The sequence below is a fragment of the Festucalex cinctus genome, chromosome 11 (assembly GCF_051991245.1).
Source record: "Festucalex cinctus isolate MCC-2025b chromosome 11, RoL_Fcin_1.0, whole genome shotgun sequence".
Classification (NCBI taxonomy): domain Eukaryota; kingdom Metazoa; phylum Chordata; class Actinopteri; order Syngnathiformes; family Syngnathidae; genus Festucalex; species Festucalex cinctus.
In genome coordinates this window covers 16773215-16797288 of record NC_135421.1, presented here as the reverse complement: position 1 = coordinate 16797288, position 24074 = coordinate 16773215, and the positions used below count along the sequence as shown (strand labels likewise).

The window sequence follows — 24074 nt, the reverse complement described above, 5'->3', positions numbered from 1 at the left end:
CTGGACTAAAATCTATGGACATTTTGGGTCATCAACAAAAATCGAGAGAAAAAATATGATTTTGTAAAATCTGGTCTGCTAATCTGTCACTGAGACACTGTCATGTGACACAGTGACACACCCCCTTTCAAATCTGCGTCTCGCGAGTGCAACATGCACAAACACATGGGACAGACAGGAGGTGGATTCACGGTGAAATGTTAAAAAAGAAAAGTAAATTATAGTTATAATGCAACATTAATATAACAGCTATAATATTCCAACAATAATGCTAATCCACCCACTAGCTAATGCTAGCTAATTTAGTAGCTCATAATAGCATGGCGCTATAGCAGCCACTTGTTAATATACTGTACTGTAATTGTGTGTCAAGTTGTTTTTTATCAAAAAGAGGAGAGAAAATTTGATGTTTAGTAATTTTAGATCCGAAATGTTCAACATGATCTGCAGACAAAAAATAATAATAATAATACAGGGGTTAACTGATTGTCCTGGCTAAATCTAGACAAATAAAATTATTATTTTTTGGACTAAAATAAAGACTAAAATGCTAGATTTCTAGTTGACTAAAAATGGACTAATTAAAAACGGGATGAGACTGAATAACTATGATTAAAATCTAACAAGCGTGATTGAAACTGGACTAAAACTGAGACTAAATTTAAAAATGGCGGATAAAATTAACACTATTACTCGGGGACTCGTTTCACCGCTAGCTTGTATCCAGGAGAAAAGCAATCGTTCACACCTAAAGACAGGCAAACCTAATTTTAAGACATTTTCAGGTGTGAGAAAACCGAGAAGAAGCACGGAAAAAACTGACAAAAACAGGACAAGATTGCAACCCGGGACCTTCCAACTCGGATGTCGATCTTACAGTACCGGCCGCTAATTGGAAAATTGAGCCGGGCTGCAACATGGCGGCACGCAGAATACAAAGAGGATGCCGCTGACAGAGCCGTTTACTCTCAAGAGACACTAAACGCACTATTAACGATGATAAAATAATATCAACGCGCAATGCGAACCGTTTCATATTTTATCCATGAGCCGTTTCATCCCTAATATCTACTATTAGCTTGTTTCATATTGTGAATTCATCTATGGATGGCGTGTGCCCCATTTTCCTTTCGCAAAGAACAAATTCAGAGGAAGAGACATGTGAGGGAGTCGGTTGAGGAGAAAGTGAGTTTGATGTGGCGGAATCAATGGAGGTCATTCACTACAAAGATGAATTAGATTCACCTCACACTGACTCCCACAACACTTTCTCCCCTTCAGTCCAAACCGCCATCTTGTGTCCTCTAATGTTTTTTTGTTTGTTTGTTTGTTTGTATTTTTTTGGGTCTAAAGCTTTCTGGGTCCACGGAAACCTTACAGAAGTCAAACGTTTGCAATAATGCTAACAATTGTAATTAAACGGAACACATGAAGAGTTCAAAGACAGAAAGCGGATTATCCATTTTATGTGACTTTGGTCAAATCAGCTTTAAAAAAAAAAACAGTGGGGAAAAGTTTTTTGCAATATGGCCCTGATTGATCTCTTATACTCTGCTGCCACCTGCTGGCCGTTTTTGTAATAGCTACTATTGCTTCAAGCGTTTTTCTTCAGTTCAGATGGTGCATCAAAGCCTTCTGTATGCTCTAGAATTAAAAAAAAAAAAAAGCAACGTATAAATACGTCTTTGGGAGAAAATGAGATAATATAGATTAATAGCAATTAAAATGCTCATTTGGATGTTGAAAAAGTCTTTCAATTAGGTTCTCTGAGTTATATTGCACAACCAGAAAATTTCAAGAAAATGTTGACCTAACTAACATGACACTGAAATGGTGACTGCAGGTTTTTATTCTATTCAGGTGAGTCTACTAAAAGTAAACTACCGTCTTGACGCACCCTTAATTCATAAGCTTCATTTTCAATGAGTTTTACATGATTTTGGTTTGGTTTTGCAGGGTTCTGAAACATAACACTGAACGCCTGCTCGTCGGCGTGGCTTTGTTTTTGTCCAAATGACGTTTGTCTGCTTTTGCGCTTGAACTCGTCATGTTTAACCCTGAAGGCCATAATGTAACGGTAAACATAATGTTACAGTAAGAAATGTACATTTTGTTTCACAGATTTTCTTTTATGTTATGACTATAATGTTGACTTTAAAAAAAAGAAGTCATACTCTGCAATATTTTGTTGGAATAAAAGGTCATCATAATAAGGAAATTTGATTTTTTTTTTCTATGAAGATGAAGTTGCTCTATTACAATGCCAGTCAAAGTTGAGCAAGGGAAGACAAGTTTGTGCCATTTTTCTCAGATTTCAAGTGTTCTTAATTGAAAGACAAGTGCAGGTCCAAGCAGGGCTTCAATGCATTGACTCACCAATTGTTTGGTCAGGCGATGATGTCAGGAACCGGGTTATGGATGTTGGGTAGTTTGAAGAGGTGATATGTGAACAATACTAATCCTTTGGCTTGAAATATTACAGGATGTCAAATGATAGTAAAATAATAATGCGACGAATGCAACTAATGCGACTAATGCTAGAAAAACCTTATCAAGCCGAGAGGCCTGCCTAGCTTGTCTCCCCTCACACACACACACATACACACACCAACCAGAGCTAAGGCAGCCATCTTGCTTTTAAGCCTTTTACCCAGCAGGACGTGCACACATCTAAATGCAGTAGCCATACCTGGCCAGTGGGGGCATACTAAACATAAAATTACCACTATGGTCAAACCTTCAAAACAAAGCAGAACTAACACAAAGTTACAACTTGGATAAATGCTCATTTAAACATAACTAATCTTAACCGCTTTACAAATTCATTAACTTATTAATTCCAAGTCCCCTTCGCGATAATGGCTCCAACATAATAAGGAAATTTGATTTTTTTCTATGCAGATGAAGTTGCTCTATTACAATGCCAGTCAAAGTTGAACAAGGGAAGACATTTTAACAAGTAGATTTAAAAAAAAAAATCAACTTTATTCTCATAACATCACGTCTTTTATTCTGGAAAAGATGCCATTATTCGTTCACAAAAAAAAAAGTTTTTAAAACCAACTTTATTAATGCCAGGATTTCCTATTTTGTGTGGTGATGAATGGTATGTCACAATTTGTGAGCATCAAGGTTATTTTAGTGAACTAAGAACTAACAAAAAAAACTAAAATAAAATTCCAGAAATAAAATAAAAACAGAAATGCTTTTTCAAAAAACTAAAACTATAATAAAAATGTCCTTCGTTTTAGTCTTTGGTAATTAATTTAATGCATGAGCCTTTGCGGATGATTTTAAATGTGATTTTTAGTAGATTTATTTTGATATTAACCTGAAAAAGGACATTTGAAAGTGTGTCACACAGAAGTGACGTCATCTAGCAGCACCTTCAGATGACGTCGCTCCCATGGTGTTTTTTTTTTTTTAATATTGCGCACAAGTAATACACATAAAAAAATAATAATAATAATATTGAAATCAACTAAAACTAAACTAAAATGAAACACTTATTAAATAACTACAACTAAAATTTAAAAACCAATACTCAAAACGAAATCAAAACCAACTAAAATGAAACATTACAAAACTATAATAACCCTGGTGAGCATTTTCAAATGCCCAAAGGTAGGGAGGACCCCCGGGGGGCCCCACGTCCCCATTTGAGAATTAGTTCTGGGCAATCACATTCCAGGTGTTTTTTCAAACAGTCGCTGGGGAAATTGTCTTGTTGCTGGTTGAATTTTGTTCACGTCAGGTCACAGTAGCGACTCCCGAAGGGCTCATCTAAAAATATGTGCACTGTCGGATAACTGGAACGTTTTATTGCTTGATTTAACTCATTCACTCCCAGCCATTTTCACAGAGGCAACCCCCTTCGCTCCCAGCTGCTTTACTGGATTTGGACTGATTTTGCAAGGCCCACTGAATTTTGTGTTCTATTGCTATCAAAACATGGAACCTACCAAAAGAAAGGTTAAAGTCTTTTAAATTATTATATTTCTATCTGTTTCCATTTTGCAGCAATTAGCATTAGAATATAGCTAAGTTTTAATATTATTCACAAATCTATTTAGAATTGTGAGCAATTGGCCCTGGTTTTGATTGTGGCCGGCTGATTAACTCATTCACTCCCAGCCATTTTCACAGAAGTAATCCCGTTCGCTCCCGGCTGTTTTACTGGATTTTGACTGATTTTGCAAGGCCCACAGAATATTGTGTTCTATTGCTATAAAAGCATGGAACCTATCAAAGAAATATTTAAGTCTCTTCTTTCATCAGGAAGAAAAAGTATGTTTCTATCTGCTTCCGTTTTGCAGCAATTAGCATTAGAAGAGAGCTAAGTTTCATCAGTTTTCACAAATCTATTTAAAATTGTAAGTAATTGAGATTTTTTTCTACATGGCCCTGGTTGATCTCCTTTGCTCTGCTGCCACCTGCTGGCCGTTTGTGTAATAACTACCATTTCTGCAACCGTTCTTTGCAGTTGAGAGGCTGCATCAAAGCCTTCTGTATGCTCTAGCATAAAAAACAAAACAAACATATAAATACGTCTTTGGGACACTTAGAACATTAAAAAAAACGTATTTATACGCTATTGGGAGTAAATGAGTTAATTAGTCCGACATTACATTATTTTTATTTTTTTTAAACTTTACAAAATCAGATCGCGGGCTAGATTAAACCCCTTTGCGGGCCTGATCTGGGCCTTATGTTTGACACCACTGGTTTAACAAGTGTTATTTTGTCGTGTTTAATTTATTCTGAGCTCATTTTGTGTCTTAATTGTCCTACTCATGTCATTCTATGTAGCAAGCTAGCTTCCCTCCCCCCCCAAAAAAAAACAAGTTCGCAAAGGGTTTTATTTTGAAATATACCGGATTCACCTTGATGCGAGACACCCGACTTCCTGTCTGGCTCATGTCATTTCTTCTTCTTGAAAATGCGCATGCGGAATCCGGAAAAAATCGAACGCTTGCGGAAACTTTCCGCATCGCCGCCGCACTGCGTTGTTCCGCAGCCAGTGTGAATTGGGCATAATGAACTGAATTTCATTTGTTTGTGTGCGTTTAAATTGCTGGTGAACGAGGACAAGTCGAAATAAAAGTACATTCCCGATGTTTGCTGCACGGAACAATGGATGCTCTTCTTCTTGTATGCATATGCTGACTGTTTTTTGTACATTTCCACAAACGGGCACATTCCCCCAAATTTGAATAGCAGACATGCATGCGGCGCTTTGGCTGGTGGGCGGATTAGCCAATTTTAATTTATGTAAACCCTCTCCACTTTGCAGTCAGGGAAAGTTGAATGGGAGCTTCTTTAAAACATCGCTCGCCGTGTCCTGGCTGACATCCGAATACGCGTTCAGCATTTGAAATCTGCACTTCGCTCAGCCACTCTTTGCATTTCCACAGATCTACGAGATAAAGCGATGGTTCGGGGGCGCATGTGTTTGTTTTGCCGTGCGCGGCCGCCGTTCCCTCTGAGGGTCCGCTCTCAAATTATTTTTCTGAAAGCTTTGTAATGTTGGGCTTGTGATGGCCGAAGCTCTCTGCACTTCAAAGAGCTCGTGTTGCTTGACGTGATGTTGATGGTGCGAGCGGAAGGCCAGCATGTCCTTCATATTTCATTGAGCAAAGGCTGAGAGGGAAAAATAAAAAACTGCACTACATATGAAAATACCGAAGCGTATTGCAGTCACTTGAGAAAAAAACAAAGCAAAAAAATTGTTTCTCTGACTAATTTTTTGGAGGACCTTTGTTTTTTTGAGTCATTTTTTTCTGTTTTTTTGTTGTTGTTTTTTTTTTTTTTTTTTTTTTTAGTTCAGAGGTAAAAACAAACAAAAAAATATTCAGTAAAACAGAAAAAAAAATATTCAGGAAAACAGAAATTTATTACGAGCTTTTCTACGGAAGCGTATTGCATTCACGTGAAAAAAAAATCTCCTGTTTTTCTGAATATTTTTTGAGGGAATTTATTTAATAGTAATTTTTTTGTAATTTTTTTTTAATATTTCTTTTCTGTTTTACTGAATATTTTTTTTCTGTCAAAAAAAATATTCAGAAAAACGGGAAAAAATATTCAGAAAAATAAGAGGAAAAATTACTCAGAAAAACAGGGGGAAAAACATTTCTCCAAAACACAGAAAAAAATTACTCCCCAAAACAGAGCACCAACTTCTGTTTTTCAAAGTATTTTTTCTACCTCTGAACTAAAAAAAACAAAAAAAACAAAGCACCCCAAAAAATTTGTCAGAAAAACAAGTGAATGCAATACGCATCCGTAGAAAAGCTCGAAATAAAAAACAAAAAAAACAAAAAAAAAAACAAAGAAATCCACACAAAGCCGGTGGGTTTATGACACCTAATTTGAAATAATAAAACACATCCGATTAAACAATTTCACAGGGGCCAAGCTGCTGGGGATGCAGACCTCACTCCATATATTTGCATTCATTTATCATCTTTTTATCGGGACTGAGTGTTTGTGTAGCTGCAAATTTATTACCTGGGCCAGGCCCGTAAAAGTGTCTCGACATGGAACGACGAGGAGCATGGCAAACACTCACCTCGGATGACATTGTGCTGCTTTTGACACCATACAGCTTGAGGAAGTGTTGCTTGAAAGTGGCAGATATTTGCCCAGGCGAGCTGTCAAGTCACGGGAGGAGAAACTCTGTTGGAGGAGAAACTCTGTTATGGGGGTTGTTTGGAAATAACATTTTCTTTTCACACTACACTTTACACGCTATCATGTTGAACTTAATAAAAACATTCACCAATTACAGAATTAAAAAGAATGTAGAGAATCAAAACAAGCTTTGCTTCAATTCAATGGACATGGGGGCGGTATATATACTACATACATACAGAGATAAACAGAGATAGAGACGGTCACAGCTCTTCAGTAAGCCACAGAATAGTAGTCATTCTTCAAATGGAAATTATTAATCTAATGCTGCAGGGTTTGTGTTCAAATATCAAAACAGTAAAGGGTGCACGCTATTTGTTAGCATGTCAATGACGTTTTGCATTGATTGTTAGCATAATGCTAAACTCACTTATGTATATATATATAATTTTTTTGTTTGTTTGTTTGATGCTTACTTTGAGAGTAAACTTTAAGTGGGAGGGGAAACAGGAGGACATTTTGAAGCTACTTCCCCACCCCCCGTTTTTTTTTTTTTTTTGGATGAATTGCTCACAAGCTGCCAAACAGTTGCCTGTTGTGAGGTGACATCATTTGACTCCACTGCCACCATGGATAGCTTGTTTTTGGAATTCTTGCTCACAAGTCAAAGCAATAATCATCCGAAAGACGTTTTTATTTCGACTAACTCCTAAGTCAAGGTCACTTGTGTTTCAAGGCAGAGCTGTAATTAAAATCAAGAATAAAGTTATGTAAAACCGTTTTTGTCTTCCACATCGCGTGTTCATTTACTAAGCTTCAAGGAGCTAATCAGCAGTTTAATTAGCTTTCGTTAGAATATGGTTCATACGGGCAATAAAAAAACAATTTTCCATAATACGTCCCTACATCTTCATCTTTTGCTACAACAATATTCAAAGAGAAGCATTAGGACCATAAAAGCCTTTTTGTTTTGTCTTTGACATCCCACAATCATTTTAAAAACGCCTCAAGAAGCTAATCAAGTGTTGTTTTATTGGATTGAGTTGACTACGCCGAACATGATTGAACCAAGCAAGTGAATGCAATTTGAGATGCGTCGAGTTGACTCATAAATCACGGCGTACCGTTTGCCGAGGCGAGATGAGTGGTCAGCGCAGCGAGCCGTTTCTCATCAGCGGAAGGCCTTCTGGCAGATCGCTGTCTTCTCGCTGCTTTCCTCCCGCTGTTGATTGTGCAATTATCATTACTTGGGCTCTTTGATTAAACCCTTTCTCCCGTGATTAATTAATTCTATAAATTACTCTGTGTGAAAATTCCACTCCGGAGCCAAACAAGCAAGTCAGAATCTAGAATCGGCAAACACATCAGTTCTGCGTGAAAATAAGTAACAAGTACCATTGCGATGGAAGATTGCATGGCCAAAAAGCTTTTTGTTTTTTAAGAAACAAGCTTTCGTTTGGATGATTTTATTTATTTATTTATTTTTTTACTTTGACCTGCGACCACTAATTTGAAATGCAAGCGTGCAATGGTGGCTGTGTACCCAACTCACTTCACACAAGCAGCAGTTTGGCACATAGTCAACAATTGTTCAAAAGCAGGCTTGAAGCTTTTTTTTTTGTTTTTTTTTTTTGTTTTGCCATTTAAAGTTTAAGTTACTCCTATCAAACTAAATAGAAAACAGAAAGAATTGTGGTTGCCAATATAAGCAAACCATGGAAGTTTAAAGGACATAATCTTGTTTATGCTTTGCGAAAGGAGCAACAGTTTGAGATTGAAGATTGCAGCAAAAAAAAAAAATCTTTATATTATATTTAATAATGAATCTGTTAATCTGGATAATTTTATACTGTAACATATGATAGGGTGCTATTTTTCTTATTTAAAAAACAGATTAGATTTTTTTTTCTCCGGAGGCTTGAACAGATTAATGTTGTTACCTTTCATTTCAGTGGGGAACAATGATTTGGGACACGGGCTAATTAAATTTGTAACTCAAGGCACCACTTTACTGTATTGTAGGGGTCCATAACACGACCAAGAAACCTCACTCAATAGCGCCCCCTGGAAAATTCCTCTAAGCCCATCTCCCAATTGGCAGCGAACGTTTACGAATGCCGAGGGAGGGGAGCAGATACTGAATTTTTCCTCAGGGTTTGTTCAAGATGGCAAAGATGTTCGCCAGAAGTTCACCACCAGTTTTAAATAGTTGCAGACAATCTCTTGTCTTTCTTGTTTTTAACATGTGAAAAAATTTCCTTGCCACAAGAAAAAACTATTAAACTGTTGGCGAACATTTGACGAATGTTTGTGACCTTGAACGAACCTTGACGAGAAATCAAGATTTGCTATAAACACTTGCAAACGTGAGCCCTTATGAAATGAGGTCACAACGGAACGCACAAAAGAGTCGCAAGAATCCATGCAAACAGAGCAGGAAGTCGGCCATTTTTGTTTGACATTTTGGATGAATTCCAGGTTGTGCACTCATTCGTTGAACTCTTATTATGTAACGCGCCCAAATGAGCCCTCGTCAGAAGCAGGTGTCCGAGACAGATGCCCAAACGCTAAATCATAAAGCATTTTTGCCGACGCCATCTAATGTGGGCGGAGCATGGCATCAAAGTGAGATCATTTCCGAAGATTGGCCAGGAAAACAGGTGCGTGAGGTCCCTGCTCATCACTGCTTGCCTTGCGGCTTTCGTTCTAATTATTCTCCAGTGATGGATCGGGCCGACGACAAAGACGGAGAAGGTGGAGAAAATTGCGTCTTCTCCTGAAAGATCCAGCAAGTGTGTCAGCTGCTCGGTGACTCTGAGCCGGGCTGTCAGACACCATTACAGGAAAGCTCGTCTCCTGTGACTTGGCTGGGGGAGATTCCGTAGGGACGAGCGGCCCAGGTCCTAATCAAGAGAAGACTGCCAAAGCGATCAAACGGCAAAGGCGCATGCCAGACAACCTCCTACCGTCTGTCTCCCCCATTACTCCCAACCTGTCTTCTTCCTCTGCCTCACTCGAACAAACGGGCTCATCCTCGCCGGTCTCTGGTGCTCGGCTGCTGTGACTTTGTCTTTGCATCCATTGTGATCAGTGTTTGGAAACAAGACACCATCGAGTAAGAGTTTGTCACTTAGCCGGACAACACTTCCAATTCCTCCGTCGTGGGAATAGGGCTTTGGCTTAAGCTCCGCGACGGGATCCATTGAGGCGCAGTGTTTGTCTTTTTTGGTTGATGTGCTCCGTGAAACAAAGTCAGAAATAATTGGAAGTGAAAGAAGAGTGAGATGAATATTGTTGCTGACCATTATGTCAGAAAGAATTCCCTTTGTGGGGCATAATTTGTTTCCCGCTGGGAAGAAGGAAGAAGGCCAAGTCACAGAAATGCCGCGATTACAACTTTTTTTTCTTTCTTGATACAGTAACATTTTCCATTTTATATTTCTTGCCAAAGCACTTCAAAAAAAAGAAGAAGCATTGAAAGAGAGCAAAGTTACGCCAAGGCAGTCTAGTGTTCTCCATAATACCCGTAATATCCATAATCCTGTTGACAAGAAGGAAAAGCTAACGCATTTTTCTCACCATGTTCAATTGATTTTGCCCTGTTTAATGGTCTATTTGTAGGCCAGCGCTTGTGTACATTCATCCGTGTCCTCATTAGGGTCACGAGTGAGCTGGAGACGATCCCAGCTGACTTTGGAAACAAAAGCAGGATACACCCTGGAATGGTTGCCAGCCAATCGCTGGGCACACATAGAAAAACGATATTTCATACTCACATTGGAATATTCTGCGAGAGCTCAATTAATGAGTACCAAATTAGGACCGGAATTGGGGCAGACTACAGACAAAATACAAAAACACTAGTGCCAGTCTAGGATCAGTCTAGGACCAGACTGGTGCCATACTCGGGACAGACTTGGACCAGAATATAATCATACTAGTACCAGTCTAGACTCAGACTAGTATTCAACTATAACCAATGCAGACCCAGACTAGAACAAAACTAGAGGAAAGTAGTTCCAGGTGAGCGCCTGGCTATGACCGGATTATAACAAAGTTAGGACCAGACTAGGAACAGATTAGAATCAGACTAAGGCCAGTCAAGTATTAGGGAAGGACCAGAATAATCCATCCATCCATTTCCTGAAGCGCTTATCATCATACCAGATTAAAACTAGATTGGTACAAGTGTAGAACCAGAGTAGTTAAAAAACAGACACCAGATTAGAATTTGACTATAGGACCAGGTTAGAACAAGAATAGTACTAGACTAGAATGAGACAAGTTCCAGACTAGAACAAGTCTAGAAGTCTAGTAGAAAGTCTCGTAGCACCAGACTGGGATAACTGGCTTTGTTGATTTCACTTGACGTGTAACCAAATGAAGTTTTCCCTTGCATGTTTTGGAATACGGGACGATCCGAACACCAAACCTTAGACTGAGCGATGCAGACGTTCCAATAACGTTCTGCATTGTTTGCCAGCGCTTCCATGTAGCTCACATGGACATGCAACAGTTCCTGCAATCCATCTGAAGCTCAGACTGTTCTAACAGCTAATTTAGACCGCAGTGACTGCTCCCCACCTAAATTACACATCCAGATGGCCGCCGTCCTTCTAGCTGCCGTCCATCAAATTTTTTTTTATCTTACTTGGATCATGTAGTGGTATTTTCAAGAACTTTCCTAACTTTTTAGCTGCCTGCGAGTTGGTGTACCCCCTCTGCCGTTCCTTCAATGATTTTCACAGTTGACGACTGACTGACCTTTCTCATGTGAAATGTCATCCATATTCGTTTCTAAATGAAGACATTGTGTTAAACATTGAACACAATTTCTTCGGTGATAGCCGAAATGATTTCTGTGAGGTCGTGGTGTCCTTGCGAGCCTGATAGGCCAGATGGTTGGTTTCATAAAACAGTTTCACAAATCGGCTGAGGAAAGAGCTCATAGGAGCTCTTTTAATAAGGACGATGGTTTGTTTTGGAAAATTAGTTTTGAAGCCAATCAGAAAAACAAATGAAAATCCAAATAAACAATTATTTGCTTGCAGTAGAAATCATTAGTAACACAGATCCATTAGCTGCTGCCTCATAACTTCCGGAACACATTTTTACAAATCCAGTTGCATTGCCAAGTTTGTGTCCTTGAACTTTAATCAGTTTAAATGGACATTATTTTGAGGTTAATGGAGTACCTCAAAGGCTTTTACAAGACTGAGACAGATGGACATCCAGTCTTAAAAAAAAATAAAACACCTCTGGCTACAGCTGTGGCCCCACTGGAGGTGTGTTGAAATGTGAGCATTACGATCCTCGTGAATGGAGGATTTACTGCTTGCTTCATGCGTTATACTGCACATAGTTACCTAATACACGGGGGAGTGAGTTAAAATTAATGACGGTAGAAAGGTGGAGATCATCTCAACTCAACTCAGATGGAATGTCATTTGGTATTTCTTTAAGATTGCCAGGGCAGAAGAAACAATTGGTGTGGGATGCAGATGCCTGACTGGAGTTACACGGCATGGTTCAAGTGACACAATTCAGATTTTTCTGCTTCCAAATGGATCGAGTCCGGGCTTCGGCCTTCCTGGGTGGAGTTTGCATGTTCTCCCCGTGCCTGCGTGGGTCTTCTCCGGGTACTCCGGTCTCCTCCCACATTCCAAAAACATGCTTGGCAAGTCAATTGAACACTCTGAATTGTCCCTAGGTGTGCTTGTGAGTGTGAGTGGTTGTTCGTCTCTGTGTGGCCTGCGATTGGCTGGCGACCAGTTCAGGGTGTACCCGGCAAAAATTACTGACTCGCCCAACCTCTGCTGGTACTGATAGTTCAAACAGAACAAAGGGTTAAAGCCCAACTCCAAAAAGCCTCCCAAGCTGCCGCGGCAAGACATGCACCAATCGGAGGCCTCTAGGACACGAAGGGCCATCTCATGTCTTGAGCCACAGGTGATCTCTGCCACCACCAGAAGCCCAGAGACGTCTTTGTGTCAGAGTTGATAAATCCGCAGCTTTGATAAGTGCGATGAGGCGTAAGTGAAGCTTGCGCCTGGGGGGTGGTGTACGGCCAACTCAAGAGGACTCGTTGCGTGGAAAAGCAAACGGCGCAGTTGCGAGCGAGCACACCGAGGGGCTCATCAGAAGTAGAACGTGCCGAGGCGGTGCCGCCCTCCAATCCTCCGAGGCTAGCCCCAGTTTTATGGAGATATTTATTATTGATAGAGGTGGATGATAGCCATGGGAGGGATTGCATAATCTAGAGCCGCCTCTAATGGCTCCAGGAAATGGATCAGGCTGTCAGTCAGGCTGCTGTGTGCATAAGGAACATGTGTGTGTGTGAATCTCTGTGTATGTGTTTGGCTGAAGCTTGTGAAATTATACAGTTCTGCCAGCAACAGATGGAGCCAGTCACTCAACAGTGCTTGATATGCCACTCGGCTCGTTATTTAGTGTAAAAATATGAATGCGCTCGTGTTTGTGAAGAAGTTGAAGGATGTTAAGGGCCATGATGTCCTCCCAGGGAAGGGAAAAGTAAATGTCATTGCCGTAAGTGCGAAGAGGAGGCTTGAGTGCAATTGTGCTTTCGGTCAAATGGTCAAAACGGAGATTTGATAGCCTTTATGGCTCAAGTTTATATTCCTCCAGATTGTGTTTTATCACACCCAAAAGTCTTTGATTAACGATATATCTATCAGTCTTTTTTCTCTAACTGGAATCAAGTGACTACACCCTAAACCCTGGACTGGTCGCCAGTGTTTGTTTAAACCAGGGGTGTAAACTTGGAGGCAAGGGTCACTTGGAAATTCTTCAACTTTCATTTATTGAACACACTCAACCAGTTCTTGTAGGGCAGGTTTGTAGAGTGAGTCGTCTCCCAACATGAAGGTTTTAGGTTCGATCCCCAACCCTTGTTGAAGGGTTCACGAGCAGGATAGGGAACCCCCAGTTGCTCTTTATGCTGCATCATCAGTCCGGTAAAATGAGCAGACAGTGGTCGAGTTTCAATATGAAGAACGCAGGGAACGGTCTCGGGAACTTGCCAAGTACGGTCTTCCTAAGAACGTATTCGAGAATGCTCTTCCTAAAAAGCGATGTGTACTTGTTAATTTCACCCCGGGAGTCCTCATCAACCAAAAGTTAGGATTATGAGGGTATCTTTGGAAGAAAATTATTCCCCCGTAAGATCTCCCTGGACGAATAAACTTTATGAAGAGCAGTTCTCAGGTGCAAGGGGGTTCTAGTGCGAGTGTGTTGCAATTAATTTCCAAGTGAAAAGCGGAGCGCATACTGAACTGAAATATGAAATGACATCTCTTCGTTGTCAGCTTCATTAAAAGGCAACCAGTCGGAGTTCATCTCATCCCCGTGTGTGTTGTTTCCATCTCCAAGATCCATTTCAAGAAAGCATCCAAAGGTCACTTGGGGTTTTTGTGTACCGCTTAGGGATCAGTGCCTTCCCATCCTCTCATCCAAGTTTTATTCTGCAACGTCGGGAAATGCCAAAGTTGTTGGTGAAATTCTTTCTATATGCCACACATGCTGATGCAGCGATAGCAGTGCAGCCGAGCATTTCATTCCCCCCCGTTTTATGTCAGGGTAAAGCCTGGGAAGCTTGAGCGGGAAAGTTCCCAAGAGTGTCCTTCAGCTGAATAAAATCTCTTTTCAGCAGTTCTGAGCCACTGGCTCTCCATGTGTAGGAGGATCGCGAGCTGGCACACATGCACAATGGGATGTAGACCAGTTTGGTCTTCAATCGACCTCCTCAATAGCTTTCATTTTCTTTTGGATTTTTTGCTCATGTCGCTTTGGGTGTTTGAATTCATGTGAGCTCAGGTGAGATGCAAATATTGCTAAATGCTATCAGACGGAAATAAAGAGATGATTATGTCGTGAAAAGTTGATGAAAATGAAACACTTGTTTTTATTGTAAAGTGAATCTAAGACAGAAGCACGTATTCGTTTGTCGATCGGTGTGCATACAGACAGTCGCTCTCATTCTGTGTATTTTTTGCGAGGCTTCGCGTTACTTGGCGAAAACGTGGGCGTCGTCAACGATGGTAAGTGACGGACATGTCGCCTTGTTTGTTGTGGCTAAAGGCTATCTGCGATGCTTTTGCGCACGACGCAGCAGGCTATCATAATAAAATCCGAATGATGATCACGACATTCATTTGAATATGAGTGAAAAATTCTAATTATTTTTGGAATAACAACAAAAGTCTTCATTTCTGGTTCCACGCGGACTGTCTTGTGTTTTGTTTCAACATCTCGTCTTCCCGCCGCGTCTAAAAAATTCCTACAGTTTGAAGCCAAAAAGCTTGGCTCCACAGCGACGTTTGTGCAAATGTGCCGCTCGCTGTCGGCGCCTCGCCTCACCGTTGCCGGGATGCCTAATTATGTATGTGTACTAATGAGCTCCGAGTCTCCAGCAGCTTGTTGTTTGAGGCGCATACCCACAGATTAGTCAAACATGGGAGTCATGTGAACGTCTTGCGGGCGTGTGGCTGTTTATTAGAAGAAGTCCAGACTCTTGTGATCTTCCTGATTTGATTGATATGTGTGCGCTCACAGCGGCTTGTTGTTGCGGCGACGCTTTGCTTGGTAAGACGGCTGCTCTGCATTGGTTGTAAAAGCGCTTGGTTCATCAAAATCGGTTGAACTGGCTGGCGACCAGTCCAGGGTGCATATACGGCTGGGATTGGCTCCAACTCATCCACAACATTAAGAAGAAGGATAAAGTAAGCGCTATGGAAAATGGACAGATAGAAGGGTTGAATGAGCTCCAAATTGTACAAACAATTGGCAGGGAAATTGCTTGCCTGGCTGGCTTTGTCCTTCCATGAGATACAAAATGTAGTGGCAATGTTTTCCTCCAAATCACTATGTTCAATATTTTTGTCTTACAAGGCTCAGATTAACATCGGTTTCACATCGCAGTTTGCGGGTCAGATTTTGTATTTTGTGCCTCATTTAACTCATTTGCTCACAAAAACGTATAAATACATTCTATTTTAAATGTATTAAGTATCCAAATACATATTTATAGTTTTTTTTATTATTATTATTATTATTTTTATGCTAGAGCATACAGAAGGCTTTGATGCAGCCTCCCAACTACAGAGAACAGGTGAAAAAATGGTGATAATTACAAAAACGGCTAGCTGGTGGCAGCAGTCTAAGAAATCAACCTGGGCCATGATGAAAACAATTCTAAGCAGATTTGTGAAAAGTGATGAAACTTAGCTGTATTCTAATGCTAATTGCTGCAAAATGGAAACAGATAGAAATATACTTTTTTCCTGGTGAAAGAGGAGACTAATGTTGTTCCATGTTTTTACAATAGAACACAATATTCTGTGGGCCTTGCAAAATCATTCAAAATCCAGTAAAACAGCCGGGAGTGAAGGGGGTTGCTTCAGTGAAAATGGCTGGGAGTCAATGAGTTAAAAACATCGAAGAGCAAAACTGAGAATTACAGATTTTGAAGTTTCACTGAACCGCAGAGGCTCTCCAAAAAGATTTGCTGGGCTTTTTTTTTTTTTTTTTTTATTATTATTTTTTGTTTACATTCGAGGTGGCTCTGTTAATGGAGTTGTGAGGGCTCCTGTTCCAAATTTGAAATAAACACTTCCAAAAACACAAAACAAGAAAAAAATCCCTCAGAAATTTGTAACTGGCCTGGCAACTTGTTCCAAGTGCGCAACCCACAATTCTGAAAGATTTACTGCAAATTGTGTACTTGGAGAACTATTTTCAAAATTTGGCCTCAGAAAAATGTAAAGTATTTCCATAGTAAAATTTGGGCCATTGTGCCATTTTTTCCCCCTTATATTAGCTCAAACGCTAACATTTTTATAGTTGCTCGGCTAACAGCAAGATAGCTGAAAACCTTGAAAGTCCGCCAATTGTTGGAGGGAAGCTCGGTTGGACGGGTGGTTAACTGATATTGTGTTTTGGCTTACCGAGTCGGATATGTTGTCTTGTTTGCTTTTGCAGCCGTTTCGCGGCGCGCCGACCTCCCAAATCCACACACTTGCTTCGCTCCGCCACACGGTCACGCTCCCATGCGTGTGCTTGCTCACTCTTTTGTCTTCTATGGTGTTTTTTTCCCCTCTTTCTTACTGTTACAAAATTCCCTAAATGCCTAAAAATGATGTTGATCAAAATAATGTTTCAACAACTTGAGCTTGAAATTAAGCAGGAAGTCAGCCATTTTGACTCGAGGAAACCATTTTGGGCAAATTCCATCAGTCATATACTTTGTTAGAAAGGTAGGGGAAAAAAAAAAAAAAAACGCTCCAGATACCAGCTCGCTGATTAACATGAAATTGGGTGGACATGTCTATCATAACAGAATGCATTAAAAAAAAACATCTTAGAATGAAAAGCAGCTCAGCCCCATTTATGGCCACTTGCAGATTTATTTCCCATTCCTAATAGCACTTTGGGTTTTACCTTCATCTGTCTTAATCCAGCGTTTATTCCCTTGTGATTTTCCTTTTGCGCTCATTTTACACATAACTGATTTGTTCCCCTCCTTTGTACAGTGCTGTCAGGCTAGTGTTTGGTCAGACACGAGAACCACATCAGTGACGACGGGTCCGGTTACATCTTTTGTACGGGTGACTGTAATTTACAATACAACTGAATTTGATGCTTTGGTTGGATTTTTTTGTGTCCCGCCTGCATTGTCTGAAGCGAAACAACAGGTCTTGGCCACAATCAATTCTCTGAATATTCCCCATGACAACTTGTTCAAGGAAGGTAGACCCACAGCAGCCCCTGCAGGAGACTTGATGAAGAATTCAAATGACATCATTCATGCAAAAAAGGATCTGACATACACTTATTAGTGTGCCTGAAGGATATACAACAAAGCACAGCGTAGCCTTGCTCGTGACGCCAGCAGCTGTTGTTCATGCATCTTCTTCACCTGCCCATTGTTCTTAGAGAAGTAGCCACGCGGTCGGCCGGGTTTTTGTCACGGTGAACGTGTGGATGCGTGTGCATGTGTGTGTGACTTTTGCAGTTCCTAAGCCAGCGGGCACATAAGGCCGTGCCATATGGCCCTGGCCAATAACCCCCACTTCCCTGTCTGAAGAGAATTATGGAAGATCAAATTCTGCTGCCCTCTGTTGATCTCACAACAGACACACCCCCCACCCACCATCTAATTCCCCACAACATCGCTGAAGAAGTGCAACCTCACTGCATGCAAAAATTGTGTCAGCCAAAGTTTGCAAAGTTAAATTGCAAATTGGTGTTGTGTAAATGTGGAATGAGGGATGTTAAGTATGCTTTAGTACGGGGAGTAATAGTGCTAGTAGTGTTAATATTAACCTTTTCTGTAAGATGAAAATTTCACATGATGATTATTGTGACCAAAATGATCACAATTGTCAGTAAGGCAAGGCAGCTTTATTGATGTGGCACAGTTCATACGCAAAATAGTTATTCGATGAATCGATTATCAAATTAATCAATAATTATTTTTTTAAATCACTGAATCGTTAAGATTATTTACTTTGGAAAACAACTATCAACATTTTTTTCCACATTTTTGCATATTAAAAGTTTTTATGAACCAGACCACTAACTGAAGGATAATAAGTTTCATTTTGAAATGTCTTTTTTTTTTTTTTTTTTTTTAACGGGGGCACGGTGATTGAGTGGTTAGCACGTCCGCCTCCCAGTTCTGAGGACTCAGGCTCGAGTCCAGGCTCCGGCTTTACTGGGTGGAGTATGCATGGTCTCCCCGTGCCCGCGTGGCTCTTCTCCGGGTACTCCGGTCTCCTCCCACATTCCAAAAACATGCATGGCAGGTTAATTGGGCGCTCCGAATCGTCCCTAGGTGTGTTTGTGGGTGTGGATGGTTGTTCATCTCCGTGTGCCCTGCGATTGGCTGGCAACCAGTTCAGGGTGTACCCCGCCTACTGCCCAAAGCCAGCTGAGATAGGCTCCAGCACCCCCCGCGACCCTTGTGAGGAATCAGCGGTCAAGGAAATGGATGGATGGATGGATGGATGGATGGATGGATGGATGTCTGTATGTCTGTATGTCTGTATGTATGTATGTATGTTTTCTTTTTAAATCCAATTCATTCACTCCCAGCCATTTTCACAGAAGCAGTCCCGTTCGCTCACGGCTGTTTTACTGGATTTTGACTGATTTTGCAAGGCCCACAGAATATTGTGTTCTATTGCTATAAAAGCATGGAACCTATCAAAAGAAATATTAAAGTCTCTTCTTACATCAGGGAAAAAAGTACATTTCTATCTGTTTCCGTTTTGCAGCAATTAGCATTAGAAGAGAGGTAAGTTTCATCAGTTTTCGCAAATCTATTTAAAATTGTAAGTAATTGAGCTTTTTTTCTACATGGCCCTGGTTGATCTCCTTTGCTCTGCTGCCACCTGCTGGCCGTTTGTGTAATAACTACCATTTCTGCAACCGTTCTTTGCAGTTGAGAGGCTGCATCAAAGCCTTCTGTATGCTCTAGCATAAAACAAAACAAAACAAAACATAACAAAAAAAACGTATAAATGCGTCTTTGGGACACTTAGAGCATTAAAAAAAACGTATTTATACGTTATTGGGAGTAAATGAGTTAATTGACAAAATAATGGCCAGAGTAATTGATTATTGAAATCATTGTTAGTCATAGCCCTAATTAAAAGTACATTTAAGAATGACAAGACTTAAGAGTCTTATTTAGCATTTTTACTTTGACTTGTGAGTTCAGAATTGGGATAGCAGTGCTGTATGGTGGCGGTGAACTCAATTTGTTTTGCCGTTATAAATGAGTGTCCAAAAATAACTCGGTTATGCCACAAGGATGCTACGGTTAAAATCAGGTTAAGTAAAGAGCAGGATGGTTGATGTGATTGTCCAACGGTTACATCAGTCAAAAAAAGACACGCTATAACAAAATGCTACTGTCATTCTTTGGATGTATTTGTAAACCAAATGGATGGAAAGGACTTGAGGTCAAAAACGAGGCTGACATATTTTTTTTTTTAAAGGGTGATCTGGTGATTGAACACCCACGTCTGTCGCATCCATTCGGCGGCCGATTAGATCATATACGAGGCTCGCGTCAACTCCAAAGTGCTAGCTTGACAAGGCAGCCGCTGTCTCTTTCTTGAAACCATTTGGGAGAAGCGTGTATACACCCTTTCCATCACAAAATTCTCATTTTCAACGATGAAGGCTATCAGATGACAACGCTGAAAGAAATCAATGTTCTGTAAGCCATCAAGAAAAACGCAGCAATCAAAGACTCCGGCGCTTCTGACACACACTATTACATGGACACCTTTGTTTCTATTTTCAGATTGTGTGCGCAGCTACTACAACGTATGCAGAACACAGACAAGGAGAACAAAGCCCGCGATGGGAACAAAGGGCAGCCTAATGAATACTGTGATAACAAGGTCAATGGTATTTGCGAGGAATGGTGGCGAGCAGGGCAAGGGCACGCGTGCAGGCGCACTTTTGTCTATGGCGAGAGAGCGCGAGATTGGGCAGGACAGCCAAGAGCTGGCGGGGGATTTGCATATACGTACAACAATACGAGGTCGGGCTGTGCCAAGCAGCATTTGGGGGCAATGAACAGTTTCAAAAACAAACAAACAGCCCGAAAGAATTAGCTAACAGTATCGCGGATCACAGATTCACATCATGACTGAAACTGGTTAAAGTGATCTGTATTACTATGATAGTGTTAAATGTTTTAAAATATTTCAATCCAGCCTCACTTCACTAATCCCGCTGGAGTCTCTGACCAACGCCACACGGCTCACACTTACGTGTGCTAAAAGGTAGCATCGAAGTTAGCCGCAGCGCCGTACTGAACCACAAACAAGACCCACACTAAAGTACTTCATTACAATAAAGGATCAATGCAATGCAAGTAAGAATAATAAACAAAAGCAACAAGAGGTCGATGTAGGAAACAATCGACAGCACAAATGAAACATTTTATGTTGATGGACAAAGCCCAGTAGATGAAATACTGAACAATAACAAAAGAACTCAATTGTTTCAGACAAACTATCCGAAATAGTGATAATAGTAAATCACAAAAGAACGATATCTAAACTACACAAGTATTGAACAGAAGCGCACAGTTGCACAAACGTATAAAGTAGTTTCTAAATTTCACAAGATCAGAAAACAAGACCAGTGACAATACAAAAGGGCAAACAAATAAATTACGTGCAAGAAAAAAAAAAAAAAAGTACGAGGCAAAATGTGAAAGAGAAAAAGCACAAGATCAAATAAGTGCGAGTGACAAAGAAAATAAAAACCAAGAAAATGAAAAAAAAAAAAAAAAAAAAACACACCAAGAGCATCTAACAGAAACATATGCGATCGTGACATCTACGTTGCTAGCATGACAATTTGTAAAGGAACGTTACGTAACCTCAATTTTCAGCAACGACGGACGTTCTGTGCGGAGTCGTGTTAGACTCGCTCTTTTCACGATTTTGTGATGTGGCGGCAAAACGAAACCTTGCAGTCCCAGATTGATATTGTGGAGAACTCCCTTGAGTGAAGCGCTGTATCAATCTGGCTATTGCGAGGTTAGGCAAAACGTGGACCCGAATAAAGAGAAGCCAGAGTATTCCCATCGTCCAAAATCCAACCCCCCCCCCCATCTACAAAATATTTTCGGGCCATGAAAGACGGCCGTTTGTCCCAAACATCCGTTGCATATTATGCGTGAACGCTGTGTGCGATATGCAATTCCATCGCCCCATGAAATACGGCTGCTGGGGGCCGTCTTACAGAAATTTTCCTCGGGGCCACAATTTGGTCAGGGACGTCTCTGGATACGGTAAACAACGTGTCAGAGTAAAGGCTCACACATGAGCAAGCCTCCGCTTGAGAAAATATCACAGCACTTCTCCTTCGGCACGTTGCGAGCCAAATCCCAGCGTAGATCAAGGGATGAGGCGCTGGCGGGAGGGGGATTTATATAAATATATTTTTGCAAACGAAGACGGTCTTAAAAGACTGACGCGGGGTTGTGTTGGGCATCTTTCCCTGGCGTTGCATCACGCCTGGCATAAGCGCCAGTCTCTAGGTTAAGAGCGGCCCGAGCCAGATGGGCGAGCGCGTGAGCCGGCAAAGGCGGGCGAGCGAGCCCGGCAGTAAGCTCTTCCCAGCGTCTTTGTGGGCTTGCCACGTCTTTCGTACGCTCTCCGTTCTCCTTTTGAGCCCGATCTCGATCTGGTTCTGTGGCCCCGTTTTCTTCATCTTCGTGATGTTCTCTTTTTTGTTTTTTTTTGTTCCCCTGCATGCCTCGGGCCTCGTGGTGCTTTATTTATCGTGCCAAGTTGGTTGAGCCAGATTCTCTTTCACTCTCTTTCTGGCCTCCTGCAGCACACATTTGATATTCCCTTTTACTTTCATTAGCCTTCATTCTTCTGCCTCCCTTCCCTCTGACTTTGCTCCCCTCAGCCCAATTTTGCTTGGAGTTTTTTTTGTTCGTTGTACTTGTCTCCCCTCCAGCCGGGTGCCTTCCTGCATCCAGTGGCTTTGATCAGACACAAGTGTGCTGTTTGGCTTTCCCCTCCTTCCACTCCTCCCACTCCTTTTTAGAGTCTTTTGTTGTGCAGTTCATCTCGTCTTTTCCTGCCACCGCGCCGCTTGAAAACCGTGTTCGCAATTGATGGTTTATGATGCTCCGGGGGGTTCTGAATCGATGCTTATGTTTGCCTTTCCCCTCCGTGTCCCCATCGTGTGCATGCAAGCGTGTTTATTTGTGTGATGGCTAATCTGATCTATGGTATACGCCAACCAGTGACTATTATACCAAAATAATGCCATTCAGACTTAAATATTTAGAATTTGGATGTGATGTATTTAGGGTTTAAAATGATGAACCGTATTACCATTACCATTGAGTTGTAATAACCGTTTATAGTGTATTTAGCATCTCTGAGAGTAAACGGCCAAGTCATCACTTGAGTTGAGTAGGTCAAAAGTCAATCAAAAGTACAATCTTGCTCAGTGACAACATATATTGGCACGTTCACCAATTTGCACCGACTACGTTTACATGCCGTGAATATCCAGGTTAAGGTCGAAATTCCCGTGTCTGAAACATTTGGGATAACCCTTTTACATGTATGAACCGATTTACGAGTTACTCCTGTATTGGAATATTCCCGTCTAAACGCTGATGCAAGGACAAAGTCATGACACAAATAGACGTAATTTCCGCCTCTTACTTCCTACCGTCAATCAAAGACATTATGTTCATGTCACTCGCCACTTGCATGTGTATTTCGGGTGGGTTGCACGCCAGACACGACACAAAAGAACTACAAGCTTCAAGAGGACTGGTTGATAAGAAACCGCTATGATTCGGTGACATTTTATTTGATCAGGAAAGCAGGTTCTGAACCGTTTTATTTCCAAATTATGTTCAGAGAAAACTCTGAACAAGGTCTGTATTTCAGTGTGCAAAATTCTAGCAGAAATCTTTTTACCAACCAAGTTGTGATCTAGGGAGGAAAAGACAAATGGCAATTTAGCCCCGAGATAACAGATTTCAGGTCAATACCTTGGAGGTTTAACAGACCCGAAAGTGACGAAAAAGACAATCCAAGAGCCTCATTCCTGCGGGAACCCTCCAATGAGTCTTCATCTTGCAAGAACGTCACAGCCAGAGAGTTTAATTCACTGTGATATTCTTCAGTGCGTTACATTTAATCATGCCACGGCCCCTGACCGTGAAGTTGCATTTTTCTCTTAAACCGCTGATAACCATTCTAATCCTGGGAAACAGCCTGGAATATTTTTTCTGCTGAATTAGCACATTTGTTATTCATGCGGCGTTGCAGTGTCAGATCAATATCAAATCATATTAATATCTTGCCTGTGAGAAGTTTCCACCCACATATAAAATAGGAAAAACAAAACAGAGATGTAGAATGGCGCCATCAATCATATGAAAAATCTCAAGTTCCCACGGAGGCAACAGCCCGTGTGGGGAAATGAAAGGAACGATCTCCTATATAGCGAGTCACTTAACCTAAAACTGCTCCAGTGGAGCAACGTTAGGAGAATGAGATACTGACATAACTGCACTGCACGGCACTGCCCGGTTCTCTGCGTCGGTCCTGTCCAGTTCTGTCCTGTCCTATTCAACCGCGCCGTGTCCGTGCCTGAACGGATGTAGTCGTGCTACCTGGCTCAACTACTCCTGTCCTGTCCTTGCCCGTCCAGTCCTGTCTCGTCCTATGTTGTGTCCCTTCATCACAAGATTACTCAATACTTCAGTTCTGTCCAATTCCACCACAACATTTTTGTTTCTGAATCTTTGTTTGCTTAACAGAATAAGAACAGACGGATCATCTGATATGAACAAGCCTTCAAACTAACAAATGTTGTACGTCTTGTGACCCTCAAGTACCCTTTAATAACTCTAGCATGTC

General features: G+C 41.1%; 1 protein-coding gene and 1 long non-coding RNA gene across 2 annotated transcripts in view; one reads left to right on the top strand and one right to left on the bottom strand.

The window, feature by feature from the left end:
* Window positions 1–24074, top strand: part of LOC144030411 (tomoregulin-2-like) — a 126434-nt gene that overhangs the window by 18326 nt on the left and 84034 nt on the right. The gene's annotated exons all lie outside the window — the stretch shown is intronic.
* LOC144030414 (uncharacterized) overlaps window positions 1–24074 on the bottom strand; it is a 163580-nt gene that overhangs the window by 89381 nt on the left and 50125 nt on the right. The window contains exon 3 of the long non-coding RNA XR_013287252.1: window positions 6569–6675. This is a non-coding gene — a long non-coding RNA (uncharacterized LOC144030414). The remainder of the gene's footprint in view (window positions 1–6568; window positions 6676–24074) is intronic.